The sequence below is a fragment of the Monodelphis domestica genome, chromosome 1 (genome assembly GCF_027887165.1).
Source record: "Monodelphis domestica isolate mMonDom1 chromosome 1, mMonDom1.pri, whole genome shotgun sequence".
Classification (NCBI taxonomy): domain Eukaryota; kingdom Metazoa; phylum Chordata; class Mammalia; order Didelphimorphia; family Didelphidae; genus Monodelphis; species Monodelphis domestica.
The window spans coordinates 318,407,637-318,421,524 of NC_077227.1; the positions used below are offsets into that span (position 1 = coordinate 318,407,637).

Here is a 13,888-nt window from a genome sequence, read left to right on the forward strand (position 1 = left end):
CCTATTTATTTCTCTGTTGCTTTTTTACACCAAACTGTGTGTATGAATTTTCCATCTTCTTTTTATAAGAACAAGGTTCATCTAAGGCCCACTCTATTCCTTCACCATATTTGTACATTCTTCTTAGTTTAGCAGATACTACTCCTTTCTTTCTATACTGAACATTCTATTCTCTTTCCCTTCTTCATGGCCTCAGAACAAGCGCTATTCCACTTACAGAACCGCTTTTAAAAATTTATACTCCCTCGATACTTTTAGAAGTCCCCGAGGTTCTGAGGTAACACTTATAATTTCCCCCCTCCCTTATTAGAATATTAGCACTATGTTGTCCAACAATTCTTTCTAGTTGTTAGATAAGTTAACTTTTGTATATTTCTCTGGACTCTTCAGGGTTTACTTTTCAAAGTTCCTTCAGAAATACTTGAAAGTCCTTTATTCCATTTAAAGAGCATCCCTTCCCACTAATGGCATTCACCACACAATTATTCTTAATTGTAAGCATTTATCTTTTGACTTTTGGAATATTGTATTATAAAGTCTTCTTTCATTCCAATAGTACAAACTACCAGGTTATATGTGAACTTGACTGGGTCATAAGTACTTAAACTGCTTCTTTTTGGATTTTCAGAGTATTTTTCTTTGATATGGAAATTCTAGATTTTAGCTATCACATTCTTGGGACTTTTATTTTCAGAAGATGATTGGTAGATTTTAGAGTTTTATTTTGTCCTCCAGTTCTTTTTTTTTTAACCTTTACCTTCTGTCTTGGAGCCAATACTGTGTATTATTGGCTCCAAGGCAGAAGAGTGGTAAGGGCTAGGCAATGGGGGTCAAGTGCCTTGCCCAGGGTCATACAACTTGGAAGTGTCTGAGGTCAGATTTGAACCTGGGACCTCCCGTCTCTAGGCCTGACTCTCAATCCACTGAGCCACCCAGCTGCCCCCTTGTCCTCCAGTTCTAATAGTTTGGGACTATTTTCTTTTGATATCTTAAAATATCAGATAATCTTATGATTATAAGATTATCCTTAACCTATTTTCCAGGTTAGTTGGTTTTTATTATTAATGCCTTACATTTCTTTCTATTTTTGTTTAATATGTAATGTTGCATTCTAGAGTCAGTGAATTCTTTGTATCCTCTTATTTTTTTTTAGAGTGTTCTGTGTATTAATTGTTTTACAGCAGAATGCCCAACACAGATCATAACTGCCAAATAGTCAGCTGTGCAAAATAGTATATATATATATATATATATATATATATATAGTGCTTAAGTACAAATGGGAGACATGATTTTTTTTTCTTTAAATAAATTACTTAAACACAAATTTATGGTCCTACAAAATAGCATGGTCTAAGTTGATCTGCCTCCTTGGACCCACAGTAACAGTTATTTCCCCCATAACCAATAGAATCAATATACTGAATCATCATCAGTTCCATTGTGTGAATAATGGATCACAATAAATGAGTCCCTTTTTCTAAGAGCTTTTCCTGGCTTCTCTACAAACATGATCTGGCCTGGATAAAAAGACAACAGGAATTTCTTGAAGGTCAGTGGTCCAAAATGCTAAGTATGGTTAAGTATTCTACATGATCTATATTCACTGTTTCCATTTTTAGGTAGGATGTACTTAGGTTACTTTCTTCAATTCATCATACAGGACAAGTACAAAAGCTCCACCCATGCCTCTAAACGTTGGACCAGGCACCCTTGAAGAAAGCTTTGCCACCCTCATCTTTAGCAATCTTCCTCCAGCAGTCAATTGCCCCAGTGTACATGATATCAGCTCCTTTGAGCCCAGACTGCATCATCATTCGCCGCATTACTGTATCAAAGGGATAGGAAACCACACCTGCTACAGCAGTCACTCTTTGTGCAATCATCCAACTTATCACAATATGGGTGTTCTTAGGATCTGGAAGCATACCTTTTGCTATATCATAGATTCCAAAGTAGGCTGCTCTATAGATAATAATACCCTGCACTGAGACATTGAAACCTTGATATAAGCCCCTAATTCCATCAGACTTGGTGATTTTCACAAGGCGGTCTCCCAGGCCTTTGAATTCTCTCTCAGTGCCAGATTTCCCAACATCAGCTGCCAACCGGGTTCTCGCAAAATCCAATGGGTAGACAAAGCAGAGAGAAGTGGCTCCAGCTGCACCACCAGAGGCAAGATTGCCAGCAAAATACCTCCAAAATTGTGTGTGCTTGTCCACTCCTCCCAAAAACACCTGCTTATACTTATCCTTAAAGGCGAAGTTAAGGGCCTGGGTGGGGAAATATCTGATGACATTTGCTAAGTTACCCCGCCAGAAGGAAAGCATTCCTTGTTCCTTTGGAATTCGGACTATATAGTCCATAATGCCTTTGTACTGCTTATCTGCAGCAATTTGTTTACTTGCATGCTGCACCTGCAATAGTAGCTTGACTCTCTCGATGGGGGCCACTGCGGTCTTGGAAATAGCAGCGGCGATGCCACCGGCCAAAAACGTCCTTGGCAAAGGAGATGGCCTGTTCCGTCATCGTTACAGAGGGGATAGGTGGTGGAATTGGAAACAGAAAGCCGGTGAAAGAGGGCTGAAAGCTGGGGAACACTTTGCTGTATGAACCCTTATTTTTCAAATAGTTCACTATTTGGGCAAGCTTTTCTATGCTCTGTTCTAAAGTATTCCCAACTTCTTTGAACTTGAGCTTTTCACTGACATCTTTCTCAGCCTGGAGAGGTTTTCTTTTTGAGGCCAGTTCTCCTGATTGATGAATACCTAACTTGTACTGCCTTTTAATGAGGAGCCCAGACTGGTTCTCTTCATTTCTTTAAAAGTTTTTTTTTTTAATTTAGAATATTTTTCTGTAGTTACATGATTCATGATTTTCCTCCCCCTTCCTTCCCTCCTCCTGGAGCTGACAAGCAATTCCACTAGGTTTTACATGTATCATTGTTCAAAACCTATTTCCTTGTTATTCATATTTGCAATAGAGTGATGTTTTAACATCAACCCTAATCACATCCCCATCAAACCACGTGATTGATGATATGTTTTTCTTCTGTGTTTTTGTTCCCACAGTTCTTTCTCTGGATGTGGATAGTGTTCTTTCTCACAAGTTCCTCTGAATTGTCCTGGGTCATTCATTGCATTGCTGCTAGTAGAGAAGTCTATTACATTCAATTGTGCCATAATGTATCATTCTCTGTGTACAATGTTCTCCTGGTTCTGCTCCTTTTGCTCTGCATCAATTCCTGGAGGTGTTCCCATGGAATTCCTCCAATTCATTATACCTTTAAGCACAATAATATTCCATCACCATCAGATAGCACAATTTGTTCAGCTATTCCATAATAGATGGATACCCCTTCATTTTCCAGTTTTTTGCCACCACAAAGAACGTAGTTATAAATATTTTTGTACGAGCTTTTTTCCTTATTACCTCTTTGGTTTCCCTTCATTTCTGACTTGGCTCATTCTCCATATTTCTCTGCTTCCTCACCAGTAGCCTTATTTCCATTCTGTTACCTCACAACTTCTTTTATCTTGTCTTTTCCCTTTAGAATGTAAATTCTGTGAGAGTTGGGATTGTCTTGTTTGCTTAAGGATAGCTTGATAGCATAATAAATGATCTATCATATTTCTCTGACCCTGTCTGTCTCCTTCCTTTCCACTTCTTTCTACCAAACTCTGCTTTTATTCTGACTTTATCTTTTCTCTTGTAGTCCTTATGGCCAAGCCATTTTTTCCCCCTCTGAGGCTTTGCTTATACTCATTTTTTGTGGTTACTTTTCCAGGTTTATCTCTTTTTCGGATTTCTTCATTGTATTGATGTTTTGCTTATTGGTTTTTAGACTTAATTCTTGGATTGGGATTTTGTGCTTTGGCCACTCTCCTCAGGTCTTCTTGGATGAGTTGATTATGTTTTGTTTAGTCCTCTATTCTTTAGTCTTAATAACAGCAGCATTAGTAAAGTGCTTGAATTAGTAAAGTATTTGGATGGGGTATTTGGTATTGGGTTTCTTCATCTATCTTAAATCTTGGTTTAGATTTCTGTCTCCAAGTGGTTCATTGAGGGGATCAGGACTTATGTCAGCCTTGCAAAATTCTTGCTTGGGAGTTGATTACATCTCCTACTTTGGGGCCCCATCAAGCCTAATGGGTGGTTGAAAGTCATGTTTTCAAACCTACTACTTTTCCCTTAATTCCCTTACCCCATCCCAAGTTCAAGTTCTAAGTTGGCCCTACGTTGTACTCCAGCTTTTGTTGTTATTCCAAAGGAGTGCATGGCCTGATCCTGTCATCCTGTGTAGTAATAGGTAGGTACTGCTTCTGTACTGTAATGTACTAAGGTTACCTCAGCACAAGGGCTGAGATCTGGCTTCAAGTTCCCATTAGTAGTGCTCCTTTGTATTCCCTGTTTTGGTGCCTCTTTTTGCCTCTGTAGGCTTTTATGCTCACCTGAATTTATTGGCTTCCCTGATGTGGTTTTTCTCTCCACTTCTGCTGACTTAAAATTTTATGAGAGCTTTAGTTGGCTTCTTTGGTGTAACTCCTGATAACTTCAGCTAGTCTTTTTTTCATACTAGATGGAAGGGTTTGTGTTTTTAGTTTTATTTATCATTGAACCTTTCTGGAATCCTTTAAAAATATTTATTTGCTGGAGTTTAAATGAAGGTAATTTGTCTTTTTATGACCTTTCTAGTCATCAACTTAATTGCCAGTCTTGTCTTAATAATCTGAACAAAAAATGTACTATACTAGCCTGTAAATTAGCTTTGGTAATAGCAGCTTGAAAAGGCCTTCTAAAGCTTGGGACAATGCCTACACCTCTCTCCTTGGGAACAGAACTCAACTTTAACATAAAATTCAAAGTAAGAAAATAGGCTGGAAAAAAATAAGCAAACCTCAAGAAAGGATCTTAACCACAAAAATTTATTATGGTGACAGGGAAGATCAAGAAACAAACTCACAAGGAAACTATGTCAAAACAGCTACAAGGAAAGCCTCAAAGGGGGAAAAAAAGTGAATTGGACAAAAGCTCAACAAGAAATCCTGGAAGAGTTAAAATTTTTTTTAAGAGTTGTGTATAAATGGAGATTTTGAACCTTTGACCTCATTACCCAGAAGTCCTTAGTATTTCCCCAAATTCCCTATAATCTCTTCTGCATCTCCACATTGGTGTGTAAAGATGAAAATTTAGGGAAATACAGGGAGACTGAGGCAGGTAGAAATTAGTTTCTCTCTGCAAGGAGTATTATATTTTTTAGAGGTTTATTGAAGATTTAAGGATTAAAGAAAATACAGGATAAGAGACACGTGTCCAGGCCATAGAGAGGCCTAGACACAACCTCACCTACATTATGAAAAAAAAGCTACATCTGCTCCAAACGGAAGTCCAAGAGCCAAGAGACAAGAGACCCTCAAAAGCCTTTGAATCAGCTTAAATACCTTCTCCATCTCGGCCCAGGTGAGATTACAAGGCATTCTGGGGAAGTGGAGCAAGGGCTCATGGGGATTGTAGTCCTGTATTCGAGTCTATTTTTTTACAGGTGAGATCACATTATTGGTATTCAGGTGGATGTATGTTTCTCCCATGTTCCTCCCTCTCTTTTTGACCTGTGACCAGGATGAATTCAGGCAGTTCTTTCACTTTAGTTATTATTAATAAAACTTTATAAAATAGAATATTTAGTTATTGTATATTAATTTTAATCTTTACAGTTATAGGGGAAAAGGAAATATGATGCAAGAAAATTATGAAAGGAAACATTGACAGCTTGGTAAAAGAGCTACAAAATACTGAAAAAATCAAGACCTTAAATAACAGAATTGGTCAAATGACAAAAAAGGTATAAAACTTAAAACTTAAACATTTACTGAAGAAAATAATTTCTTAAAAGTTAGAATTGAACAGATGGAAACTAATGACTCCATGAGATATCAAGAAACAATAAAATAGGGTCGATGGGGATATGATTGGAGATGTAGACTCTAAATGATCACCCTAGTGCAAATATCAATAATATAGAAATAGGTCTTAAGCAATGATACATGTAAAACCCAGTGGAATTGCTTGTCAGCTACGGGAGAGGTGTAGGAGGAGGGGTGGGAAAGAATAGGAACCATGAAAAATATTCTAAATTATCTAATTAAATAAAAATAAAGGGCCTTCCGGCTCTCAAAAAAAAGAAGAACCAAAACACATCAAAAGAGTGAAAAAATGGAAGAAAATGTGAAGTATCTCATTGGAAAAACTGATCTGGAAAATAGAGAGGTAATTTAAGAGTTATTGGATTGTCAGAAAGCCATGATTAAAGAAAGAGCCTAGACATCATATGTCAAGAAATTATAAAGGAATATATTGCTACAATATAGTAGAACCAAAGGACAAAATAGAAATTGAAAGAATCTGTCAATCACCTCCAGAAAGATCCCCAAATGAAAATTCCCAGGAATATTACAGTCAAATTCCAGAGCTCTTTGGTCAAAGAGAAACTATCAGGTAGCTAGAAAGAAACCATTCAAATATCATGGAGCCACAGTCAGGGTCACATAAGATTTAACAGGTACCATGTTAAAGGAGCAGAGGGTTTGGAATTTGATACTCTGAAAGGCAACCAAGAAGAACCTACCCAGCAAAACTGAATATAACTTCATGGGAAAAATGGAACTTAATGAATTAAAGAGCTGTTAAGCATTCCCAATGGAAAAAAAATTGAGATAAATAGAAAATATTACTTTATATTCAAGACTTAGGAGAAACATAAAAAGATAAACATGAAAGAGAAATTTAAAAGGGACTTAATGAGACTGATCTGTTTACATTCCTTTATGGGAAGATGATACATGTAATTCCCAAGAACTTGATCATTAGGACAGTTAGAAGGACTACATAGAGAGGGGAAATAGATAAGAAAACTATACTAGTGAGGGACTTCAACTTTTCCCTCTTGGAGCTAGACAAATTAACCATATAATAAATAAGAAAGAAAGTTTTTAAGGAAATGTCACTTCAAAATTGGTTGCAAAACAGTTTTTAAATTGGTGTTTCCACAGCCCCTTATTAAATATAGTTTTTATTGTATTGTGGTCTGAAAAGAGTGCATTTAATATTTTTGCTTTTCTGTATTTAGTTGTAAGATTTTTATGCCCTAGTACATGGAGTTTATGTGAAGGTGCCATGTATGGAAAAGATTTTCCCCTTCTTCAATATAGCTAATAGGAAAATGTTTTGCATGGCACCACATGTGTAACATCACATTGCTTGCCTTCTCAAGGATGGAGGAGTGGTTGGAGGGAACTCAGTTTTTAAAAATGAATGTTAAAAAAATGAACTTTTTGTACTCTTTGTACCTGAAAAATACTATTAAATATGTGTTAGATTCTGATTTAAAAAAAAACAAAAACTAAACTTGTATTGTACTGTGTTTATGAAGAGAAGCTGTGTTATTCAATGCCATACTTAATTGAGTATTTACTAGGATTTTGGGAAAGAAGCCGGTCTTTAGTGATTTTAAAAAGACTAGTTTTGTTGTTTTTGCTGAATTGCCTCAAAGTTGAACTAAGATGATACAAACTAACTTGCATAAACTGTCACACAATATGAAGGTTTTTCTTCACATAATATCTTGTTGGTTTACTTGTACACAATAGCATGGCTGTCAGGTGACAGATCAAGTGAATGCTGAGACAGAGGCTGCTCTGTTTTGGTTGGAAAAACCCCCAACAGTTCTTCGGTATTGTGGAAATGCTTCTAAACTTTCTACTTCCTAGTAGAGGTTAGGTTTCCCTACCTGTAAAAATATCACAGTTTGATGAAAGTTTTGTTGAGAAGCCACATAGGCTTTATAGATCTTCCGTTTTTGTTTTTTTTTCCCCCTGGTTGAAGAAGGAATAGACTTGCTATTGCACTATGCCTTTTCCCTGCTTTCAAAGTCAAATAGGAAAAGCAGTTTATGCTCATTGCCTCAATTTCCCATCTCAGTGCAGTCAGCTTCCAAATCCCATCACCGATTCCCTCTAAAATTATAAATGAATTCTTTCTCTTAAAATAAAAAAAAGGGGGGGGGATGTTTTTACATGACTTTTCCTGTATATATCTTGCCACCATCTTCTCTACCTAGTATTGTCTTATGATGAATACAATGATGAATACAAAGAGGGAAAAAGGGAATTAAGCAGAACTAACCCATTGACTGTATATATGCATTCAGTGTTCTGTATCCATAATCTCCTACTTTTGCGTAGGGATTACATTTTCTTATTCCTTTCTTCTGGGACAAACTCTGCTAATCTCTAATCTGATGGGATTCCCCCACCCCAATAGTTTTCATCCTTCTTGACTTCGCTTCAGTTTTTGACATTGTTGATCACTCTTAGTTACTGTTACTCTTCAGACCTCATGGCCTTGCTGCCCCTTTGTTTTCCTCCTACATTTCAGCTTGCTCTTTCTCAGTGTGGTTTCCTCCCAAGGTTTTGTCCTGGGGCCTCTTTTCTTCAGCTGGGAAGTGTCTGAGGCCAAATTTGAACCTAGGACCTCCCATCTCTAGGCCTGGCTCTCAATCCACTGAGCTACCCAGCTGCCTCCAATTTTTTTTTTTAAACCCTTACCTTCCTAAGACGGAAGAAAACCCACTCTTTGTTTTATTTATTTTATTTTTTATTTTATTCAATTAGATGATTTAGAATAATTTTCCCTGGTTACAAGAATCATGTTTTCCCTCCCCTTCCTCACTCCTCTCCCATATCTGGTGTGCAATTCCACTGGGTTTGACAGTTGATCAAGACCCATTTCCTTATTATTAATATTTGCACTAGGGTCATATCCCCATTGAACCATGTGATCAAGCAGTTGTTTTTTTCCCCCCTGTTTCTTTTCCTACAGTTCTTTCTCTGGATGTGGATTACATTCTTTCTCATGCCCCTCTGAATTCTTCTGGATCATTGCATTTCTGCTAGTAGAGAAGTCTATTATATTCTATTGTGCCACAGTCTCCTGGTTCTGCTCTTTTCACTCTGAATCAATTACTGGAGGTTGTTCCAGTTCACATGGAATTGCTCCAGTTCATTATTCCTTTCATCACAATAGTATTACATCACCAACATATACCACAATTTGTTCAGCCATTCCCCAATTGAAGGGCATCCCCTCATTTTCCAATTTTTGGCCACCACAAAAAGCGCAGCTATGAATATTTTTGTACAAGTCTTTTTCCTTATTATCTCTTTGGGGTACAAACCCAGCAGTGCTATGACTGGATCAAAGGGCAGGCAGTCTTTTAGCACCCTTTGGGCTAAAATAATAGTTCCAAATTGCCTTCCAGAATGGTTGGATCAGTTCACAACTCCACCAGCAATGCATTAATGTCCCAGCTTTGTCACACCCCCTCCAGCATTCATTACTTTTCTTTGCTGTCATGTTAGCCAATCTGCTAGGTGTGAGGTGATACCTCAGAGTTGTTTTGATTTGTATCTCTCTGATTATAAGAGATGTAGAACACTTTTTATATGCTTATTAATAGTTTTGATTTCTTTATCTGAAAATTGCCTATTCATGTCCCTTGCCCATTTATCAACTAGGGAATGGCTTGATTTTTTTGTACAATTGATTTAGTTCCTTATAAATTTGAGTGATTACATCTTTGTCAGAGGTTTTTGTTATAAAGATTGTTTCCCAATTTGTTGCTTCCCTTCTAATTTTGGTTGCATTGGTTTTGTTTGTTTAAACCCTTTTTAATTTAATTTAATCAAATTTATTTATTTTGCATTTTGTAATTTTTTCTGACTCTTGGTTGGTCTTAAAATCTTACCCTTCCCAAAGATCTGACAAGTATACTATTCTGTGTTCACCTAATTTATTTATTGTTTCCTTCTTTATGTTCAAGTCATTCACCCATTCTGAGTTTATCTTGGTATAATAGGATGTGAGATGTTGATCTAAACCTTATCTCTCCCATACTGTTTTCCAATTTTCCCAGCAATTTTTGTCAAATAGTGGATTTTTGTCCCAAAAGCTGTATACCCACTCTTTGTAATTCATTAGTGCTCATAAATTCAGTTGTCATCTCTATTCAAATAATCTCTTAACTGTGAACCCCATCCTTTCAACACCTCTCTCTTCCAGATTCCCATATCAAATCAGTTGTCAAAGCTTGTCATTTCTACTTCCACAATATATTGGAATGCTGTCACATCTCTATTCACATAGCTGTCTCCTTAGTTCAGACCTTCATCTTTCGTGGACTTTTGGAATAGTCCCATATTATGTCTTTCTCCTTTCTGTTTTTTATTCATTCTCTACTAAACAGTCGAAGTCAATTTCCTGGACTACTTGCTGTTGTCTGAATGCAGAGGCCATCTTTGACCCCTGTGCCTTTCTCTGCACAAGCTGTCATATATCTGCAATGCTTTCTTTCCATACCTCTTATAATCAGTTATTTATTTTTTTTAAACCCATACCTAATGTTTTAGAAATAATACTGTGTATTAATTCCAAGGCAGAAGGGTGGTAAGGGCTAGGCAGTGGGGTTTAAGGAATGATCTGTGGTCAAATTTGAACATCTCTAGGCTTGGTTCTCAATCCATTGAGTACTGCTGCCTCCTAGAATCAATTCTTTAGTGTATATATATATATTTTTTTTTTTAAACCCTTTCCTTCCGTCTTAGAGTCAATACTGTGCATTGGCTCCAAGGCAGAAGAGTGGTAAGGGCTACGCAATGGGGGTCAAGTGACTTGCCCAGGTCACACAGCTGGAAAGTGTCTGAGGCCAGATTTGAACCTAGGACCTCCCGTCTCTAGGGCTAGCTCTCAATCCACTGAGCTACCCAGCTGCCCCCTCTTTAGTATATTTTAAGGCAAATTCCAGGTGCCAACTCTGTAGGATGCCTTTTCTGAACTAGTTATATTATCTCCTTCATTTTATCTTATATTTATCTGTGTAAATGTGTGATCCTCTGCAGGATTCTCTATTTGAAGTTATAATCTATTTATCAATTTGTCTTTTCTTTCCCTAGAACCTACCATGGTGCCTAATCTCAAATCTTTTCATAATTGCATTTTATTTTGAAGTAGAGGGGAAAGTGATGGTAGCCAGAGACTATTTGGTGAGGTTCCATATATGATTTTTTTTTATCCTTTGCCTTTTTGTAGCTCATATTTTTAAAAAAAAGCCATTACTTAAAAAAATACTTAGAATATTTTTCCATGGTTACATGATTCATGATTTTTCCCATCTCTCTTCCTCCTGGAGCTGACAAGCAATTGCACTGGGTTGTATCATTGTTCAAAATCCATTTCCATGTTACTCATATTTTCAGTAGAGTGATCTTTTAACATCAAAACCCCAATCATGTCCTCATTGAACCATGTGATGGATCATCTGTTTTTCTTCTGTATTTCTGTTCCCACAGTTCTTTCTATGAATGTGGGTAGTGTTCTTTTTCATAAGTTCCTCTGGATTGTCCTGGATCATTGCATTGCTGCTAATAGAAAAGTATATTGCATTTTATTGTGCCATAATGTATCAGTCTCTGTGTACAATGTTCTGATTCTGCTCCCTTTGCTCTGCATCAATTCCTGGAGGTCTTTCCAGAAGAACCCTTACTTTCAACCTCAGAATTTATACCAAGTATCTTAAGATAGAAGAGTGGTAAGAACGAGGCAGTTGGGGTTAAGTGACTTGTCCAGGGTCCAGGAAGTGTCTGAGGCTATATTTGAATTCAGGTCCTCCTGACTCCAGGCCTGGTTGTCTATCTATGATGTTACTTAACTGCCCCAGGAGATTACATTTTAGGGGGATACAGAGTGTTTTGGTTGCTGTTCAGTTATGTCAGATTCTTTGTGATTTAATGGACCATATTTTCTGTGGGGTTTTCTTGGCAAAGATCCTGGAGTGGTTTGCCATTTCCTTCTTGAGTGGATAAGGTAAAGTGAGACTATGACTTTCCCAGGGTCACAAAGCTAGTCAGTGTCTGAGGCTACATGTGAATTCAGGTCTCCTAAAGTCCTATCTAGCTGCTGTCATTCTCAAAATATTTTTGAATGAATAAAAACTGGATAAACTTGAAGGTTAGCCCTTCAACAATATGGAAATTGAATACGTTGAGCTAAATTTGTTTTCTAACTTTATCTTATAGATTCAAACTCCTTAAATGTAGGGCCAAGCAAATTACACATGTAATATTTGAGAATGATCTTTTTGGTAAAGGAAGAAAAATAAGTCAACTTCTAATTGACTTGTTTGCTTAGTCTTACTTTTTTAAATCTTGTCTTTTTGCTTCAATGTAAGTTTCTAAAACATCAATGGAATCAATTTTCCTCAACACCACTGACCTACAAAACTTTAATTTGAGGACAATATTCAGATCAAAGGGAAAGTTAGTTGTGTGATTTTTTTTAAACAGCAAAATAGAAAATGGTCAACTCACTTTTTAAACTATTAGATACATAAAACTTTAATAAATACAACCACTCCTAAAATCTCTTAAATTCATATAATTGGGATTCAGAAAGTACAGAAGGAGAATGGATCCTTTCCTTTCCTTTCCTTTCCTTTCCTTCCCTTCCCTTCCCTTCCCTTCCCTTCCCTTCCCTTCCCTTCCCTTCCCTTCCCTTCCCTTCCCTTCCCTTCCCTTCCCTTCCCTTCCCTTCCCTTCCCTTCCCTTCCCTTCCCTTCCCTTCCCTTCCCGCCCCTGCCCCTGCCCCTGCCCCTGCCCCTGCCCCTGCCCCTGCCCCTGCCCCTGCCCCTGCCCCTGCCCCTGCCCCTGCCCCTGCCCCTGCCCCTGCCCCTGCCCCTGCCCCTGCCCTTCTTTTCTTAACATTATTTGGTCATTTCCGAGCATTATTCATTGGAGACAAAGATCATTTTCTCCCCTCCCTCCCCCCGCCCCTCCCCATCACATAGCCGTTGCACGATTCCACTGGGTATCACAAGTGTTCTTGATTCGAACCCATTTCCATGTTGTTGGTATTTGCATTAGAGTTTTGATATCCCCTCAACCCCTGTATTCAAGCAGTTGCTTTTCCTCAGTGTTTTTATTTCCACAGTTTGTCCTCTGCTTGTGGATAGTGTTTTTTCTCCTAGATCTCCCTGAGATTGTTCAGGGACATTGCGTTGACACTAATGGAGAAGTCCATTACGTTCGATTGTACCACAGTGTGTCAGTCTCTGTGTACAATGTTTTCCTGGTTCTGCTCCTTTCACTCTGTATCACTTCCTGGAGGTTGTTCTAGTCTCCATGGAATTCCTCCACTTTATTATTCCTTTTAGCACAATAGTATTCCATCACCAACATATACCACAATTTGTTCAGCCATTTTCCAATTGAAGGGCATCCCCTCATTTTCCAATTTTTGGCCACCACAAAGAGTGCTGCTATGAATATTCTTGTACAAGTCTTTTCCCTTATTATCTCTTTGGGGTACAAATCCAGCAGTGCTATGGCTGGATCAAAGGGCAGGCAGTTTTTTAGCACCCTTTGGGCATAGTTGCTCTCCAGAATTGGTTGGATCAGTTCCAGTTCACAACCCCACCAGCAGTGGATTAGTGTCCCTACTTTGCCACATCCCCTCCAGCATTTATTACTTTCCTTTGCTGTCATGTTAGCCAATTTGCTAGATGTGAGGTGATACCTCGGAGAGTTGTTTTAATTTGCATCTCTCTGATTATAAGAGATTGAGAACACGTTCTCATGTGCCTATTAATAGTTTTGATTTCTTTATTCATGTCCCTTGCCCATTTATCAATTGGAGAATGGCTTGATTTTTTTGTACAATTGATTTAGCTCTTTGTAAATTTCAGTAATTAAACCTTTGTCTGAGGTTTTTATGAGGATTGTTTCCTAATTTGTTGCTTCCTTTCTGATTTTGGTTACATTGGTTTTGTTTGTACAAAAAC

The 13,888-nt window shown here is 37.7% G+C and overlaps 1 protein-coding gene and 1 pseudogene across 15 annotated transcripts in view; one reads left to right on the top strand and one right to left on the bottom strand.

Annotated features, from left to right (window-relative positions):
* PPP1R13B (protein phosphatase 1 regulatory subunit 13B) overlaps window positions 1-13,888 on the top strand; it is a 163,880-nt gene that overhangs the window by 31,872 nt on the left and 118,120 nt on the right. The window lies entirely within an intron of this gene.
* On the bottom strand, window positions 1,420-2,544 carry LOC100016734 (ADP/ATP translocase 3-like; annotated as a pseudogene).